This window comes from Canis lupus, chromosome 27 (assembly GCF_048164855.1).
Source record: "Canis lupus baileyi chromosome 27, mCanLup2.hap1, whole genome shotgun sequence".
NCBI classification, from domain to species: domain Eukaryota; kingdom Metazoa; phylum Chordata; class Mammalia; order Carnivora; family Canidae; genus Canis; species Canis lupus.
The window spans coordinates 26,504,833-26,525,158 of NC_132864.1; the positions used below are offsets into that span (position 1 = coordinate 26,504,833).

A 20,326-nucleotide genomic window follows, 5' to 3' on the forward strand; every position below is an offset into this window, starting at 1 on the left:
GAGCTAAGGATGGTATCCTTAGGGGAGTTTTAAACCTGCACTCTGTGACCTCTCTAGTTGACCCAAGTGGCCTTGGTATAGGCTCCTTCCCCTTCCAGTCCCCTGGAAAAGTCCTCTGAACCTGACACAAATTCAGATCTGCTTTGGAACAGAACCTCATGCACGCAAGTTCTGAGCTGGGAAGGAAATGAATGCTTCCCTCAAAATTAGGCCAAGTAATACCCGTTTTCTCTAGGGGGAAATTATTTAAATAGCATCAAAATCAATTTCCGTGCCATTAAATATTCTGGTCTGTGTTTTAATTGAGACGATTACATATTCCCCAAAAAGAGAAGAGCTATTTGAAGAATCGTGTCTTTTCTCTCTCCCCTCACTGGAACTGACAAGGAAAGCACCTCTGAGAGCTGCACACCACCAGTTAGCCTGCCTTCTTTCCTATTCATCTTCTTTAGCACTAACCTGCTTTATTATTTTTCTTTAAGAAATAAAAATGGAGCTCTGAGAGGCACCCAGGGTGCTGGGAACTCTGAGTTCTTCAAATAGAATAAACCAGGTCATTCTGTCTTCCCTTCCTTAAGGGATTTGGTTTATGTTTGGTTCCAAATGGTAGACGCCCCAGTAGCTGGCAGGTATGTTTGGTCAAGGGGGAGAGGGGGATGAGGGCCATCCCCAAGCTTTACTGCTCCCAGACCCTCCCACCATTCAGTAAACATTTCAGATGTGACTTCTATGCTCCAGGCACTCACTCCAGCTCCTGAAAGAACTCCCTCTCCAGTGGAAGAGATGTGCCTAAAAACAAGTCACTGGGGCACCTGAGTGGCTCAGTTGGTTAAGTGTTTGACTCTTGATTTCGGCTTAGGTCAGGATCTCAGAGTCATGGGATCAAGCCCCACATTAGGCTCCTCCCTCAGCAGAAAGTCTGCTGGAGATTCTCTCTCCCTCTCCCTCTGCCTACCCACCCCCACTCAAATAAATACATAAATCTTAAAAAAAAAAAAAGGTAAGTCACTAAAATGCAACATACCAAGAGCAAGAAACCAGGGTCCTAGTAAGTGCTCCCATAGTTCTCCTCCTGGCTGCATGCAGCTGTGCCATTCTTTATTTCATGTCTGTCTTTCTTTCTAGACTTTCAGCTCCAAGAGGTCAGAGACCAAGTCAATCCTGCTTCCACTGTGTCCTCAATACCTTGAGTGGAAGGCACAGGATAGGGGCTCAATTAAATGGGGATGAATAAAGGAAAGAGGGCAAGGTGCTGAAGGAGAAGAGAGGAAAGGGTGCCTTTCTCTTCTGAAGAGTTGTATAGAAGGCTCTACAGAGGGCTAAGGTCAGGGCCAAGACATTTGAGAATGACTAGAGGTTGCCAGATGGCCAAGAAGAGAGCCAGTATTTCCAACAGAGGGAATTGTGTGTACAGTTATAACCATATAATTAAATCAAGAGCTAACAGGTACTCAGTGTTGACTATTCTAGGCTCTTTACATATGTCTGCTCATTGAATTCGTACAACTACCCTAGAGGTGGTGCTCTTATACCCATTTCACAGGTAAAGAGGCTAAGGTCACGGTGACTAACTCTTGAAGCTCACACTGCCAGGAAATGGCACAAATATGATTCAGCGATTCAGTGACTCCAGGCTTGGTTGTAACTACTGTGCTTTATCACCTGCCCTTCTAAAATATGGGCCTTAGAGAATGTCAAGGAGTTTGAAATGGCTATAGAGCAAATGCTGGAAGCTAGGACATGAGGCTAACCATCATGGCTTCAAGAACCTTTCCATGGAGAGCCTTGAATGCCAGGCCAAAGATTTTGTACTTCCATGTACAGCTCACTGTTTGCCAGACTGGAATTCTGTGGAAGCCTATTTCATAAGACATAAATAAATGAGATGTGGATGAACAGAATAGCAGAAAGGGAATAATGTGCAGATGATTTGGGAAACGTGGTTTCAACCCAGCTGGGTACATTGTCTCTTTGCTGTAGGACGTGTCAGAGCCTTTACTAGGAAGGTAGGCATTGTAATTGTCCAAGAGGAGGAAATATCTCCAAATTTATTTTTTGTGGCCCATCTCTCAATAGCCCCCAATATAGTGAATTTGGTGATTGCCAGCATAGATGATGGAGATCCATGGAGAGGTTTTAAGGCAAGACATGGAATGGTCAGATTAAAGGGAGTATCACCAGGACTGCAAGGAGGGTGGTCAGAAAGAGTAAGAGGTGCAATTAGATTTGGAGGCACTGGTGAATTTGAGACACTTCCAGCCATGAAGTATGTGAAGGCCATCATGAGGGCTGGTATGCATCTGGCCCACTGGCATCAAAGAGACACTTCTACTCACAGTGGGTCCAGTGGGGAAGAAACTGAATTCACCCACATGGCATTATCCAAACAAAGCCATGTTGCTTCTGTATAGAACAATGGGTTGGCTTTTCAGGGTAATTTAATAGCTGTGGCATATCGCCCAGATCATCAATTAAATTCCAATCCAATTTCCTTCCAAAGCATTCTCTGCCTTGGGAGTTCCTTTTTAACATGGAGCAAATCTGGCTGATGAGGCGGGAAGATGGATCGGCCAAAATGCACAATGACTTTCAGAGGGCCAGCCTCTCAGATCTTGTCTCGCCTTCCAAAGGAGGTCACCCAGCATTAACAGAAAATTAGACAGAATTAGATCATAAGACAGTTTTAAAGTGATAGGAGGAATCCTGTTTAGTGGGATCCCTCCACCCCCGTCCTACCTAAGAGGAAACTGAGACTCAGCAGGGAGGGGTGGCCTGGCCAAGATCATGCCACGAATAAATTAGCTTCCTAAACGGGTCTTCCAGCATTTCCTTTGTCATCTTGACAGTTCACCTCTAGAGGGATACAGCACCTTCATCTGGTCATATAACTCCTTGTTCCAACAACTCTCTAGAAGCATCCCAGTAAATTTAGAATAAAATCCAGGTAGGATAGAGGCAGGTACATCGGTCAGGGTTTCTCCACCTCGGCGGTACTGACATTTAGGCTGGGTGGGTCTTTGTGGTGGAGGCAGTCTTATGCATTTTGGGTACTGAGTGGGATCCCTAGCCTCTATCCACTAGATACTAGTAGCACCCCTTCCCTACCCCAGGCTTGACCGCCAAAAATGTTTCCAGGCATTGCTGAATGTCCCCTGGGGGGCAAACCCCCCCCCCAGTTATGTACCCCTGGTCTAGGGAGAATCTGAAAGAGCAGGTGTGTTTGACGGAAGGCTCAGGAACCAATGCCAGCTACTGTCCTTGCTGGCAATGAGATCTTTGACATGATTGCCTCAGTATTCTCCTCTCTAAAATGGGAAGAAGAGTAGTTTTCATTTCTCTTCCATAAGTTTGTTCTAGGATCAAATAGAGCAATAGATGTGACTGTGCTGTGTACATGCAAAAGTGCTGTAAAAATATTACATGATTAACTATAATGCAGTTCAGTGCAGCTTTATTAGCATAATGACACGGTGGTGGTGACATTGTGGGATGTCATCTTCTCCATGCTCAGAGCTCCCAAAAGCAGTGGTTCTCAAACATCAGTGGTCACGTAACTCACCAGGGGTACTTGGTAAAAGCACAGACTCCTTAGTCTGGGATGAAGCCCAGGAATTCATTTTAAAAATCAGTCCAGAAGATTCTGCTGTGAGTAGTCTTTTGAGAAACACTAGTCTGGGGGAAGGCAATAGCCAAGGGTTTCTAGATCAGGAACCTAAATACATGCAAAAACCTAGAGCGTGGAGAGGTCATTGCAGGGCCAGCATTGGAACCCTGGCATCCTAGCTTGGAGGTCTGAACATCCATTGCATTTCCTGTGTCCCTTTTCCCTTTGAAAAGCTGAGGTTAACCCCAACCTCCGATCCACCAGCCCCTGCCACTGACTGTATTTTTCATCCACTACTTACACGGCGTGACTGCCTCCCAAATGTATTTTGATGCTAACATCGCCCAGTCTCTGATCAAAAATTATGGTAAAACATTGTCTTGTCATAAGGCTAATAAAGCATGTTATCCTGCCTGTCACAGAAGCTGCCTTACAGATGCTGTTTGCTATCCGCCAGGGCCCTGCATTAATCTCCCTTCCACTTGCTACAAGGAATAGAGTCTGCCGTGGGAAGATCAATATTGTATTATCTCGCCCACCAGTGTCGTTTCAGCTGTGGCCAATGAGTTGTCATTGCCCTGTTAGAAGCCTAGAGCATGAAGGGAGAGGACCAGGAAAAGAGGGAAGAGAAGCCATCCGAGAAGGAAAAGAATGTTCTCAGGAGGAAGAGCCCTGGGGGAAGGTGTCAGAGGGCCAAGAACACAAGATGTGGTTAAAGACACTTGCCCCAGAGTCAGGCAGACCTCAGCATAGGCTAAACCTGCTTTCAAAAGCTTTGGAATAATCACTTCATTTTTTTGAATCTCAGTTTATTTATCCATAAAATGGACACAAACATGGCACTTGACACAGAGGGATGAAATCAGATGATGCACAGTGGAGGGCTGACCCCAATACCTGGCGCGATATGTGTGCCAGATGCACATCTGAGGGTCAGGGAGGGATGCACTAGAAGCAGTGATGGAAGACATAGCAAAGACATGGTAGCAAAGATGTAAGAGGGCCAGTTTGCAGAATGGAAGCTGTGGATGTCTCCAGTGCCCTGCAGAGTGAAAGTGTGGCATCAGACTTCATGGAGATTTAAATTCTGGACCCAATGTCTTCTTGGGATCATTCCTTCAACTCTTCTTTACCCAAGTGGGGCTCAAGATGGCGCATTGGGCATGCATTGCCTGCTGCTTATAAAACTTGGGTGGCTCTCATGGGAAAGGGCCTCACTGGGGTCTCCTGAACGCTTGCAGCTCCTCTCCATGTGGACTCTCTACCCCTACCCACCTTCCTGCCCCTTTCCATGGGCAAGCGACTTCGAATTACAGCCCAGCCCCCTGGATTCATTTCATGCTTAGTTAAAGGAGACTGATCCCCATCCAAGGATGTAATGAAGTGTCCACTGATGATCCGGATACCAAAATGAGGATGAAACGTGACCGGTCGACCCTTGGAAAATGGAAATTGATATTGGAATATTGTCTGATTGCCCTCTTTGGATATTCGCTTGGTTCAGGTTTTTGTACAAACCCTTCATTTGGTGCTTAGCACGTGTCTTTATTCCCAAGTCCTTGGAGGGTAGGAACAACAGAACAGCAGTAAAAATAGTCATTATTATTAGTATTTATATAAACAACATTAGGTCTCTGCCAGTCTGCTAGCTACTGCATTGTAGGAAAGCAGCTGGACAGATTTATCATCAAAATTGGAAGATTTGTACTCAAACTCTGGCAGTGTCTACTAAAGATGAACATGCCATGCTGTGTAGCCGGCACTCTATTGGGAATATACCCAACAGAAGTAGGTATACGTGTGCACCAAAAAATAAATAAATATAAAAATAATCCATGTAATAAAGTGTTTGCAGTTGTACTATTCACAATAGCCCCAAACTGGAAGCAGGTCAAATGGCCATAATCAGTAGAACGGGAAAATTGTGGTATAGTCGTAACATAGAATACTTTGCAGCAATAAAAAAGGGAATGAGCCATCACTGCATGGATCAGCACAGATAAATCTCACAAATATAAAGAGCGAGAAAGAAGCCAGATGCAAAAGAGAACATGCTGCGTAATTATCCAGTGAATTCATAAGCAGCCAAAAGGAATCCTCAAACGATAGAAAGCAATATAAAGATCTCCTTGAGGGGTGTGTGACCAGAAGATGGAGAGGATGTGCTGGCAGTGTTTTGCTGACTGATCTGGTTGCTTATTATATGACTGTGTCCAGTTTGTGAACGTTCATCAAGCTGTACACTTACGATTGAGTGGACCTTTCCATCTGTGTATTATACTCCAATAAAAGCTTATGAGATATTATTAAAAGGTGTGTTTGGGACCAAGAGGCTCTAAGTATGGTCTCCGTGACATTCCCCCACTTTGGAGGTTGCACACAAGAAGCCTGAGTTCTCTTATCACTTGGCCAGACTGCATCTGGTTCTCTTATGCCAAGTATAAATCTCAGCCTCCCCAAGCAGAGAGGTAAAGGACAAGTCTCAGGGCACCGCTTGCCCCAATCCCACAGGCTCAGACAGGCACAGGTGCCTGGGAGATAAAGGTAGGGGCTCTGGAGTTCTTCCCCCACTTCCATTGCCACCCACTCTGAGAACAGGGACTGGTGTTGCCAATGTATTTTATATCTGCTTCTACGTTGCTTAGCACAGTGCCTGGCCCCTCACGGGTTCTCAGGGAGTATTTGTTGAATGACTGTAGGACAGCATGGATGAATCAATGAATTGCTATTGAGAAAATTAAGATCACATATTGGGGCGCCTGAGTGGTACAGTTGGTTGAACGTCCAACTCTTGGTTTTGGCTCAGGTCACCATCTCAGGGTCGTGAGATTGAGCCCCGCGTCGGGCTCCGCACTCAGCGAGGAGTCTGCTTAAAGGTTCTCTCTCTCTCTCCTCTCTCTGTCCTTTCCCCACAGAAAATAACTAAATAAATAAATAAAATCTTTAAAAAAAATCACGTATTTAGAATGTGCTGAATGATATGTAGGATGCAGTAAAGCGGGATGATAAGGGCCTTGTATATCAGACAGGTGGGGGTTTGAATCCCAGTTCCACCACTGTCTTCCAGTCTGTTCCTGGGTGAATGGATTTCCTCCTCTGAGCCTCTGTTTTTCTCAACTGCAAAATGGGAAAACAGTCCCTGTATCCTGGAGTAATTCTGAGGCTTAAATGAGCCGGTGCATGGAACCACTTAGCACATCGTAGGCTTCGAAAGGGTAGCTGTTGTTGTCATTATGTAAAACTTACTAGTGACATTGTGAGTGAAGCCGAGGTTCTGGCTTGTAAGGGAGATGGCTGTCTTTCCTTCTTCATCTCTCTGCGTCTCTTTCTCTGCATCTCAAGCCCCACGTGTGCAGAGCCAACCTTGGCAGCATTGGCTGCTGATGAATCAAAGGACATCCTTCCCCCCACTCCAGGGAGATGGCCCAGTGCCAATGTGTGCAGGCAGGGTGCCTGCAAAGGGGGCCAGGTGGGCGCTGGGACACTGAGGCGCTCTGTGTAGTCTCTGCTGGGCCAGGGGACTGATAATGGCCACTCTGAGGACCGCCAAATCCGCCCCCTCCGGCACTTCCCCCAAGCCCCACACCCACCACCTGCCCACCAGGCGGGCCAGGGAGTGAAGGGATGCTCTGTGCACTTCCTCGGCCTCAGGCCCACACACACCCGAGGCATTGTTCTTGTTGGCTATAAGAGCTCGTTAGGCTCTGGGCAGAGGCTGGCTGAACTCCAAGAGGCAGACATCAAGGACCAGGAGTTAAAGAATGGAGGGGCCTGAGGCTTGTCATTCAGTGGTGCCAAGCTGCTCCCCGGGATGCACTGAACTCATCTGCCTGGTGAGAATCTTGACCTGTAGAGGCTGAGGGTAGAGACGATGTGTTGTGCATCCTTGTAGTCTCCCAACACAGCACGTGCCCAATACATGATGGGATGAGATGGGATGGGGTGGGGTAGATGGGATGGGTGATATGGGATAGGATAGGATGGGATGAGTGGAATAGAATGGAACAGTTTCTCCTATTTGGCACCCAAGTCCCCCCTTGAAGCTGGCCCAGAAGGTAGCAGGTGTACACCTGGCATGGAGGAAATCACCTGAGAGAGTGGCGAAGAAGTGGGGATAAGCAGAAACCATTTCTTCCCCCAAACCCTAGAATTCTCAGCCATGGCCCCAAAAGATAAATAATCCCTTAGAATCACATGTCCATGGGACATCAGATCTGGAAGGGATATCTTGCCCATCTTGTCCTGTGATTTACACATTATGTTCCACTGCCAACTCCACCAGCCACTAGTTGTGTTACTTTGAGCAAGAGACCAAATTTTTGGGGGTCTGAGTGTTCTCATCTGTAAAATGTGGATAATAATATGACCCACTCCCAGGGCTGTTGAGAGGAGTAAATGTAAAAGCGTTTAGTACAGGAGCTGGCTTGCAGCAGGCACTTAGCCACCATCAGTCCCCAACATCACCACTACCACCATCATCATCCTCGTCAAAGGTGGCTCAGGAAAGGAGATGCCTCAGAGGGCAGCTCTCAGACCCCTTCCTCCATCCCAATTCAATCCATATGGCCCCATTTGTGGTTGATTGGGGGGTTCGGTGCTCCCTAAGACCACCACCAGGTTCAATAATTTGCTGGAAGGACTCACAGAACTCAGAAAAGCCGTCAAACCCAGAGGTCTGGTCTATTACAGTGAAAGGATCCAAACTAAAATCAGCAAAGAGAAGAAGCCTAGAGAGCAGAGTCTGGGAGAGGCCAGGCATACATCCTCAGTTGTCCTCTCCCAGTGGACATCCCTGTGTCCTCTCCCGGCGGACAGCCCGGACTTTCAGCATGAGGTACTGTGTATCATCCACAGAGTATGGTCAACCAAGAGAGCTCACCCGAGCTTTGGTGTCCAGGGTGCCCACTGGGGGTTGATCACACAGGCATGACTGACCACCCATGTGGCTAACGTTAATCTCCAGGTCCCCTAGAGGTCAAACTGATGCCAAGCCCAAGGTTGCCACCCATAAATCATGCTGTTAGCATAGAGTATCAGGAGGGGCCCAATGCCTCCACGTAAATAAAGACCCTCCTATCAGGCAGGATTATTCCAAGGGTTTTGAGGTTCCCTCCCAGGCATGGGGGCAAGCACCAAACCTTTCTTTAAAATGTGCAGGGTGTGGACAATCCCAAACTGCTGAGTGAATCCTTTACTGCACAAGTAGAGATTGTCATTCCACTGAAGCTTTTGTTTCAAGAAATTATTCTACTATGCAGCAGATAAAACTGAGGCTCAGAGATGAAAACACACTTTGACCAAAGTGCATAGAGAGAGTCACTGAAGAATCCTGACCTTCCTGATCAGACCCTTCCCCTTTGAACCTCGGGCCATACCCATCTCTAAAACAGGTATGTTAAGCCAGCTCCCTTACCTTTGGGATCTGCCTTTGATAAAGTTATTCTCTTATTTTTCTCTACAATCCAGTCCTCAGGAGGAGCATCTGGCTCTCTGTTACCCATGGGGCATGGTTGGGGGTCCTCCTTTATCTCTGGGGATCTCACAGCTGAAGCAGATCCTGTGCTAGTTTGTTCCTGGGCAGCACTCAGCATTCACTCCAGGCTAGGATTCGGGGGCCAGCCAGACTAAACATACAGCCTGTTTCCCGCCTCACTGGGACATGGGTTTGGAGGTCAGACAGCCCTAGTTCAAATCCTGGCTTTGCCACTCACCAGCACTTCCCCATCCTTACAATGAAGATAAAAATAGACACTTCTCAGGAAAAGAAAATTTTCAATGATGCAGGTGAAGCCACGAGCATGTTTTATTTGGCTCCAGCAAATAAAGCCACTGTTGTCCAGGTTCTGTCTGAAGAGAGGACCACCCTCACCTCTTAAAAGAAACCAAGTGAGCCTCAAGGTTGCAAAAGTGCTTTAAGCATCTCAGAACTTGGTCATACACACAACTCCTCCCCTCCACTCCCCAGTTTTTGTCTCTTTAAGGTTGACCAGGCAAAGATCACTGCCCTCATTTTACAAAGCCAGAAACCAAGGCTTTGAGAGATGGAATTTGCTCAAGGCCACATAGCAATTTGATGTCAACACCAGTTCCCAAGACCAGGTGTACCAGTCTTCCCACCTTCTCCACCTCCAAGCATGTCCCCATAAGCATCCCAGGATGCCAGTCTGCTCTGCTCTTTATTCTTGTCTGGGAATCTGAGCAAACAGGTGAAAAGACGTTGTAAACTTACTCATGATGTCTTTTAAACTCACTTGAGGACCATCTGGATTCATCCCCCAGTATTATATGTGTCTATGCGAGTAGATAGGTAATTGACTCTAGATAGATTTCCCACCATGGGGTTCCTATCTGAGTGGGCTCGTGCCTCTGTCTCCCAGCCCTCGTCCCAGTGACTCACTGATTTTCTGGTACGCAAAGAAATTGCAAGTAAATCACGCCACATATCTCTCCCCCTCCCGACTACCATCAGTGAGAAATCAGAAAGTCGCACCATGAGACATGAATGGAGTTTGGTGGGTGGGGGACGGAGGTGGGAAGGGAGACAAGTGTTTAAATGCTAATCAGTTGGCACTGCCGTCAGCCACAGTTAATCGGATTGTTAAAGGTACAAAGGCAGGATGGCACCCCTGTGCCAACTGCTATCCGGGCTCATTCACAGAGAAGAGGGACGTACCGCCCAGCCACTGCTCTGATGAGAGGCAACTGGACATAAAAGAATTTTCAAGGCTTTCTGAACCCAACACGAGTTACAAAGGAGGCCCATTCATGGGGAAGAAGCCAGCTCACAGAGGACAATTATAGATAATTAGTCTCGTAGCCGAGACACTGAAAGAGTGTTCTTTCCTATATAAGCTGGCCCTTTTAACACCCCTGCAAGTCCCTTGCAGTCCCCAGGTTTGGGCAGCAGACTTGGTGTGTCAGCTGTCGGTGCAGTTTGGTGGGCCCTCCTGAGTGATGCACACATTGCTCCGACATCTCCTCCATCCATACGACCGTGGCATCGTGGGCAGAGCCAGAAAAAAAAAGACAGCAACAAGTAAACTCACCATGTGGGCTTCTGTTCCCCCCCCACCCCCCGTTGTTGGAGCAAACTATGGGATTTATAGGGATGGGCTGTCCTCAGGCTCTCTGCTTGCACCGTGATGGAATCGTGTTTTGCAATTAGAACACCTAGGTGTGTACATTCACCTAGAACATCTCTCCAGACATATCATAAGCCAAGTATATTTATCGAGGATTAAGTTTAGCATAGATTCAGTTTTATGATAGCCAGTAATGTAGTCTACTAATCTACAGTCCCTCTTAAAGAGGTGGACTTCTTGGGGCACCTGGATGGTTCAGTTGGTGAAGCGTCTGCCTTCGGCTCAGGTCATGATCCTAGGGTCTTGAGATTGAGCTCTGCATCAGGATCCTTGCTCAGTGGGGAGACTGCTTCTCCCTCCCCCTCTCTCCCTGCTGCTCCCCCTGCTTGTGCTTGCTCTCTCTCTCCCTCTCAAATATATAAATAAAATCTATTTTTAAAAAAAGAGGTGAACTTCTCTAACAGAGTCTGCTCTCAACCAATACTGCAGGCATATCCATGGTTCATTAGAGAGATATTTGTGAGGGGCCTAGTGGGTATCAGATCCATGGCCATGGGATAGGTCCTAGGCAGGCAGTGATGAGCAAGGCAGAAGCGACCACTCTCCTCAAGAAACTTACTTCTAGCAGAGAAGATAAGAAAGAAGCCAGCCAAGTATGATAGTGTGATTAACACTGTGGCTGACCTCTTTCGTAGTGTTATGAATCAAGGGAAGAAGAATAAATGCAAGGAGGACCCACTGGGCCCTGGATAGGGGGTGGTTTAGAAAGATCCCCATGGGTGCTACGGATCGAATGGGCTGCAGTTGCAAACGAAAGTCCAGGAGAATACCAAGGTTTTAATAACCACAGCTTTGGGAATAAAGGTTATCTAAAAATGTCATTTTAAGATACAACTTGCCATCTTTACTTCTCTCATGGTGCTCGGACTGAGGTTCTTTGGTGCATTGTAAAAATGAAAAACTGAGCTCATCCAAGTCCCCCACTCAACCCTGGTGCCTGATTGCTGGTGGGATCTGGCCAGCCTTGGACATTTCCTGACAACACAGTGCCCCCATAAATAATCACCTTTGGTGACTTTTTTTCAGAGTGATGGATGTCTGAGCCTGATGAAGACAGTTGCTAGATCTTGGTTAGGTTGATCCCATATTGAGGGGATTCTCCTGCCTCCTTTCCCACAGAGGGGGAGCTGCCTAGGGGAGAATCCAGTAGGGTTTTGCTTTGGGGACTCAGTTTCCCTTCCTGCCACCATCTGCTGGGAGTCTCGGGCTTTTCCTATGCCCTCATAATGGAAGGGTTGAGTCACAAATGGTCAGTCAATGACGCCAGCCTCCTCCCTCTTTTCGGCCACCCATTTCTCTGCCAGTTAACTCACATCCAGATGGAAGGAGGACAGAATAGACATCTTTCCATGTTCATCTTGAGGAGAAAATTGGGTAACAAGGAAGGAGCTAAAGACAGCTGATCCATAAGAAGGCTGAGGACTGGACCATAGTAGCCTTCACCAGGATAGAGCCTGAGCACTTGGTCTTCTGATAGTAATGTCTGCACCTTGCTCCCCACCACCCATACAAGCCACCTCCAGAATTCTGGAATTTCTGGATTTGAAGGAAATTTCATTAGCTCCTAAGCACTTGCTAAATGCACCCAAGGCATCCTTTCTCTTGTCCCTCCTCTCAATATTCATTGGCTGCCAAATGGGCACTATAGGAAACCAAAGATTAAGGATGCTTTGCCAAAAAAAAAAAAAAAGGATGCTTTACCTGTCCCAACTTTGTTACTGCTGCCTAAGTGTGGACCATTTCGTGGAGACAGACAAGGAATAAGGAAACACATCATCAGTAGTTCTGTTTGTGGTAAGCACTCTGAGGAAAGTGAGACAGAGAGTGATGAGACGGAGGTGTCTTGAAGAAGATGATCTGAGACCTGAATGACCAGAGGCAGCCAGCCAAACAAAGATAACACACAAGAAAATTTGAGGCAGTGGGAACAGCACATGCAAAGGCCCTGAGAAACAGGATGAATTTGGAAGGTTAAGGAATAGGAAAAAAAAAAAAAAAAGTATGTGTGGTCATACTATAGTTTGAGGGGAAGGAATGGTAACAGGTGATTTTGGAGAAAGGGTTCCAAGGCCAGAATCCAAAAGGCTTTGTAGCTCATTGAAGGGAGTTTTAATATTATTCTCAGCATGGTGGGAAGCTATTGATGGATTTTGGAGATTTCATGATCTGATTTTTATGCCTTAAAAGTACTACCCATCCACCCCAAATGATTTTCTAACAACTTAAAACACAAAATCTGATCATTTAGGGGGTGCCTGGGTTGCTCAGTCAGTTAAGAGTCTGATTCTTGGTTTCTGCTCAGGTCATGATCTCAGGGTCCTGAGATCAAGCCCCAAGTCGGACGCCTCGCTCAGCACAGAGTCTGCTTGTGATTCTCTGCCTCCCCCTCTCCCTCTGTCACTCCCTCTGCTTGCTCACTCTCTCTCTCTCCCTCTCTCTCTCTCTGTCTCAAATAAATAAATAAACAACATGTTTTTTAAAAATCTGGTAATTTGCTCCTTTCCAAGGGCTCATCTAGTACAAATCCTGATTGAGGACTGAGTTTTGGAGATGTGACAGGAAATCTGCTGTGGCTGATGGCCTACCTATATAGGATGATTCCAATCTGTTTTATCAAAGGTGGAGAACCACCAGGGACCATCTGATCTAACTGCAAAAGCAGTACACCCTAGAGGGGCAAATGTGCTAGGTCCAGCTTACCTGTGCTTAACCTGAGTAAAATAAACAAGACAGTGAGACCCATTAGAAGGTTCTCCTGAGAGGCTCCTAGTGGCTCAGTCAGTTAAGGGTCTGACCTCAGCTCGGGTCATGATCCTGAATCGTGGGATCGAGCCCCGCATCAGGCTCCCTGCTCAGCGGAAAATCTGCTTCTCCCTCTCCCTCTGCTGCTCCCCTTACTTGTGCTCTCTCTCTCTTTCTCTGTGTCAAATAAATAAATAAAACCTTTAAAAAAGGAAAAAACAGTTCTCCTGAGACTCTGGACTTTAATTAGTCAGCAGGAGGAGGAGGGGAGGAGGCATGGTCACTCACCTCCTCAATTTTCTCCTCTGATTTTAACCAACTGGCAAATAGACACAAAGAGCCAAATGGGATCAGCTTAATTACTGGTGAATCTGGGCTGCAGACCACAGCTGGACATCTATACTCTGTCCTCCCCAAGTGACTTTGACTTGGGGTTCCCAGGCAGCAGTAGACAAGTAAAGAAGTCTGGAGAGACTCCTGTGGAAGTTCAAGAGCAGTTAGAAACCCTGAGAAAAGCCGGAGCTTATTCTCTGCCTCCTCTGAACCTGGTGTGACAAACGTCAGGGAGTTCATCATTATTATTAACTATTATTGCTAATTATTATTGCAATAAAAATAGCATACACTTTGCAAATTAATCACACTGTGTAAAATGACGTGCAATAAAATGTGATTGTCCCTGCAGTCCCAAGCCCCAGTCCTGCTCTGAAAAGGCAGTCCCATTACCTTGTTCAAATCCATCCCTCCCACTCACACGAGACCGACTGTATCCGCTATTCTCCCTAGATTTTTTTCCCACTTGATACTGAATTGTGTTGGCACACAGCTCTGCCATTCTTTTTGTTATTTTTCAGTTACATGGTTTTTGAACAGGTAATATTTTATTTGTGTAGACACACATGCATACACCTATATATGTATATGTACCTACACACATATATGCATAGGTATGGATCTGTGAAAAGATATATAATGAAAATTCTCCTTCCCACCCTTAGACCTCATCCTATTTCCAACACCCCACGTCCCCTATAACCAGCATAATTTGATTCCTGGGCCTCCTCTCAAAGTTTCTTTACGCACACAGTAGGAAAGGCAGACGCATAAAGCCTTATTTTCTCTCACCGTTTTTACACAACAGGCAGCAAACTCTACACACATTGCTTTTTAATACAACAGAAACTGGCCACCTCTCCTCTTCGGACCACAGAGAGCTTCCGCACTCTTTTCTTACCCCTGCATAGCACTCTGTCTGGATGTTCCCTGATGAATTTAACCCCTGCTGGTGGATATTTGATTTGCCTTCGAGTCTTTTTTTTTTTTAATTGGAGTTCAGTTTGCCAACATATAGCATAACACCCAGTGCTCATCCCGCCAAGTTCCCCCCTCAGTGCCCATCACCCAGTCACCCCAACCTCCCGCCCACCTCCCCTCCCATTACCCCTTGTTCATTTCCCAGAGTTAGGTGTTTCTCATGTTTTGTCACCCTCACTGATATTTCCACTCATTTTCTCCATTCCCTTTATTTCCTTTCACTAGTTTTTATATTCCCCAAATGAAAGAGACCATATAACATTTGTCTTTTTCCGATTGGCGTGGATGGACCTGGAGGGTATTATGCCGAGTAAAATAAGCCTTCGAGTCTTTTGCTACTACAAACAGCACAGCATTGCTTAACCCTGCACGACATCATTTTGAATGTGGGCAAACATCCCTCTGCGGAATAAATTCCCCAAAGCGGGCTTGTGGAGTCAAAGGAGAGATGTATTTGTAATTTTGAACATTCTCGCCAGATTATTCTCCATGTTATTCGCCAATGACTTCATCTCATTCCTTTGAACCCTGTGTGTATCCCAGTGCGGGCTTCTGCGATCATGTAACCTGCCACCAGTAGATGGACAGGTACCTCATCTCCAGACTTTTGTTACCTCCAACGCTACTTTGTATTATGAACGCTTTGTACCATTGCAGTGGGTGTCACGACCATAGGTGGCCCTCCGACCATGCAGCCCATTGACCTACAAATCTGTTGCAGTTCAGATGGATTCCCTTTTTGCTCTGAACCCTCTGCGACCACACATTCTTCCTAGCCTTCATTGGCCACCAATCACTGGCTTGATCTGTTCCCTAAACTCCGGCTGTTGTAAGGTGGACCAGTGAAGCATCCTAAAGTGGGCTTGCTGGATGCTCTTGAGTAAAGATGTGGTGAGAGGGAAAAGAAAGGTCCAGGCAGACTTTGGGCACAGCTTTAGGAGCAACTGGAGAAGGCCAGAGAGTACCTCAAACCACCGGGGCAGGGGACACTTTAGAAGGACACCGTGCCTGGGTCCAGAGGCCCCACATTCCAGCTCAGGCCTTCTAGCTGAAGGTCACCGAAATATCAGTGAGATCTTGACAAGGCTGGAGAGCAACAGCACTCTTGGGTGGAGTTGGCAGCAGGCTACATAGGTTCAGGTTCTTCTGGAAGGTACTTTTTCAGTGTCAATCAAAATTTTAAATACAGGGCGGCCCCGGGTGGCTCAGCAGTTTAGCGCTGCCTTCAGTGCAGGGCATGATCCTGGAGACCCAGGATCGAGTCCCACATCGGGCTCCCTGCATGGAGCCTGCTTCTCCCTCTGCCTGTGTCTCTGCCTCTCTCTCTCTCTCTCTCATGAATAGATAAATTAAAAAATCTTTTTAAAAATTTAAATACATATGCTAGCAAATTGAATTTAAATTTTTTAATGTAAAAAAATAAATAAATAAATTTCAATACATAAACCATCTGGATGATCAATGCAACTTCTAGGACACTCTCTTAAAGAATTAGGTGGACATGTTCACCAAAGAGATGCATTTGTTGCAGTATTATATTTATTGCAGTGTTATTTGGGAGGAGAAAGGCAACAACCTAAATATTAATTTATAGGAGCCTGGCTCAATAACATATACGTTGAGGGGCACCTGGCTGGCTCAGTCAGTGGAGCACACAACTCTTGACTCAGGGTAGGGAATTTAAGCCACATGTTGGGGCTTAAAAAATAATAATGATGGCTTCCCAGGGGAATTTTATCAAACGTTTAAAGAAGAAACCATACCTATTCTACGAAAGCTGTTTGGAAAGATAGAAAGAGATGGAGTACTTCCAAATTCGTTCTATGAGGCCAGCATCACCTTAATTCCAAAACCAGACAAAGACCCCACCAAAAAGGAGAATTACAGACCAATATCCCTGATGAACATGGATGCAAAAATTCTCAACAAGATACTGGCCAATAGGATCCAACAATACATTAAGAAAATTATTCACCATGACCAAGTAGGATTTATCCCTGGGACACAAGGCTGGTTCAACACCCGTAAAACAATCAATGTGATTCATCATATCAGCAAGAGAAAAACCAAGAACCATATGATCCTCTCATTAGATGCCGAGAAAGCATTTGACAAAATACAGCATCCATTTCTGATCAAAACTCTTCAGAGTGTAGGGATAGAGGGAACATTCCTCGACATCTTAAAAGCCATCTATGAAAAGCCCACAGCAAATATCATTCTCAATGGGGAAGCACTGGGAGCCTTTCCCCTAAGATCAGGAACAAGACAGGGATGTCCACTCTCACCACTGCTATTCAACATAGTATTGGAAGTCCTAGCCTCAGCAATCAGACAACAAAAAGACATTAAAGGCATTCAGATTGGCAAAGAAGAAGTCAAACTCTCCCTCTTCACAGATGACATGATACTCTACATAGAAAACCCAAAAGTCTCCACCCCAAGATTGCTAGAACTCATACAGCAATTCGGTAGCATGGCAGGATACAAAATCAATGCCCAGAAGTCAGTGGCATTTCTATACACTAACAATGAGACTGAAGAAAGAGAAATTAAGGAGTCAATCCCATTTACAATTGCACCCAAAAGCATAAGATACCTAGAAATAAACCTAACCAAAGATGTAAAGGATCTATACCCTCAAAACTATAGAACACTTCTGAAATAAATTGAGGAAGACACAAAGAGATGGAAAAATATTCCATGCTCATGGATTGGCAGAATTAATATTGTGAAAATGTCAATGTTACCCAGGGCAATATACACGTTTAATGCAATCCCTATCAAAATACCATGGACTTTCTTCAGAGAGTTAGAACAAATTATTTTAAGATTTGTGTGGAATCAGAAAAGACCCCGAATAGCCAGGGGAATTTTAAAAAAGAAAACCATATCTGGGGGCATCACAATGCCAGATTTCAGGTTGTACTACAAAGCTGTGGTCATCAAGACAGTGTGGTACTGGCACAAAAACAGACACATAGATCAGTGGAACAGAATAGAGAACCCAGAAGTGGACCCTGAACTTTATGGTCAACTAATATTCGATAAAGGAGGAAAGACTATCCATTGGAAGAAAGACAGTCTCTTCAATAAATGGTGCTGGGAAAATTGGACAGGCAACACCCTTTTTGAACTCGGCCACAGTAACTTCTTTGAAGATACATCCACGAAGGCAAAAGAAACAAAAGCAAAAATGAACTATTGTGACTTCATCAAGATAAGAAGCTTTTGCACAGCAGAGGATACAGTCAACAAAACTCAAAGACAACCTACAGAATGGGAGAAGATATTTGCAAATGACATATCAGATAAAGGGCTAGTTTCCAAGATCTATAAAGAACTTCTTAAACTCAACACCAAAGAAACAAACAATCCAATCATGAAATGGGCAAAAAACATGAAGAGAAATCTCACAGAGGAAGACATAGACATGGCCAACACGCACATGAGAAAATGCTCTGCATCACTTGCCATCAGGGAAATACAAATCAAAACCACAATGAGATACCACCTCACACCAGTGAGAATGGGGAAAATTAACAAGGCAGGAAACAACAAATGTTGGAGAGGATGCGGAGAAAAGGGAACCCTCTTACACTGTTGGTGGGAATGTGAACTGGTGCAGCCACTCTGGAAAACTGTGTGGAGGTTCCTCAAAGAGTTAAAAATAGACCTGCCCTACGACCCAGCAATTGCACTGCTGGGGATTTACCCCAAAGATACAGATGCAATGAAACGCCGGGACACCTGCACCCCGATGTTTATAGCAGCAATGGCCACGATAGCCAAACTGTGGAAGGAGCCTCGGTGTCCAACGAAAGATGAATGGATAAAGAAGATGTGGCTTGGGATCCCTGGGTGGCGCAGCGGTTTGGTGCCTGCTTTTGGCCCAGGGCGCGATCCTGGAGACCTGGGATCGAATCCCACGTCGGGCTCCCAGTGTATGGAGCCTGCTTCTCCCTCTGCCTATGTCTCTGCCTCTCTCTCTCTCTCTCTCTCTCTCTCTGTGACTATCATAAATAAATAAAAAATTAAAAAAAAGAAGATGTGGCTTATGTATACAATGGAATATTACTCAGCTATTAGAAATGACAAATACCCACCATTTGCTTCAACGTGGATGGAACTGGAGGGTATTATGCTGAGTGAAGTAAGTCAGTCGGAGAAGGACAAACATTATATGTTCTCATTCATTTGGGGAATATAAATAATAGTGAAAGGGAATATAAGGGAAGGGAGAAGAAATGTGTGGGAAATATCAGAAAGGGAGACAGAACGTAAAGACTGCTAACTCTGGGAAACGAACTAGGGGTGGTAGAAGGGGAGGAGGGCGGGGGGTGGGAGTGAATGGGTGACGGGCCCTGGGGATTATTCTGTATGTTAGTAAATTGAACACCAATAAAAAATAAATTAAAAATAATAATAATAATAATAATAATAATAATACATGTTTATATTTTAATGTAGCCATTTTTTTTAAAAAGGAAAAGACCATGTAGGTAGTGACATGAAAAGATAATCATGATGGATTTTAAGTGAAAGATTGGTGGTGGGATGCTAATGCAATGGAATATTATGCAGTGGTGAAAATAAGTCAATCAAAACTGCACTTATCAATGTGGATGCTCCTCACAAAGTGTTGAACAAGGGGCACCTGGGTGGCTCAGTGGTTGAACATCTGCCTTGGGCTCTGGTCATGATCCCCCAGAATTGAGTCCCACATCAGGCTCCCCACAGGGAACCTGCTTCTCCTTCTGCCTGTGTCTCTGCCTCTCTCTGTGTGTCTCTCATGAATAAATAAATAAAATCTTAAAAAAAAAAAAAAACAAGGGCTGAGCAAGAAAAAAGGGGAAAAAAGAGCAGGGTGTTGAAGAATTTTTTTAAGATTTTGTTTATTTATTCATGAGAGACACAGAGAGAGAGAGCCAGAGACATAGACAGAGGGAGAAGCAGGCTCCCTGCGGGGAGCCCGATGTGAAACTCAGGACCTGAGCCGAAGGCAGACACCCAACCACTGAGCCTCCCAGGTGTCCCTGAAGGATTTATTTAAGCTTTAAAACATGCCACACAGTGTTCAGAGAAGTTGATGTGTGATAAATAGATGCACACAGCAAATAGTAGTAATGTGATAATAATAATGATCATGCTGAAGGCCACGTTCAGGACAGTAGTTACTCCCAGGGGGTGGCGAAGAAGAAGGAGCATATGGTAGGAAGGCAAACCGGGGCCTTGCCATACAGGTTGAATTCTGATTCTTAAGCTAACGATGTATACACATGGATATTTGTTGCCTTAGTCTTTAACTCTCTTTGAGTGACTGAAATATTTCAAAATGCATTTCTCAGTAAGTGACAGAGCAATATACACAATGTAATAACTCTGAGAATGTTCAGATAGAAAGTGACAGCAGAGCTCATGAGGGCTGTCAGGCTGCTCTCTGAGTCCTGTGCTTTATACCGTGATTTCATTTTACTCTCTAACGCCACTAAGAGGTAAGACTGGTGTGATCCCACCTTGTAGA

The 20,326-nt window shown here is 45.4% G+C and overlaps 1 protein-coding gene and 1 long non-coding RNA gene across 9 annotated transcripts in view; one reads left to right on the top strand and one right to left on the bottom strand.

Annotated features, from left to right (window-relative positions):
- The window catches only part of SEZ6L (seizure related 6 homolog like), a 188,854-nt gene that overhangs the window by 88,307 nt on the left and 80,221 nt on the right, over positions 1-20,326 (top strand). The gene's annotated exons all lie outside the window — the stretch shown is intronic.
- On the bottom strand, positions 10,186-11,945 carry LOC140618996 (uncharacterized). Its single transcript, XR_012018969.1, has 2 exons — positions 11,753-11,945; positions 10,186-10,579 (listed from the first exon to the last, which is right to left on the bottom strand). It is a non-coding gene; the product is annotated as an uncharacterized lncRNA (long non-coding RNA).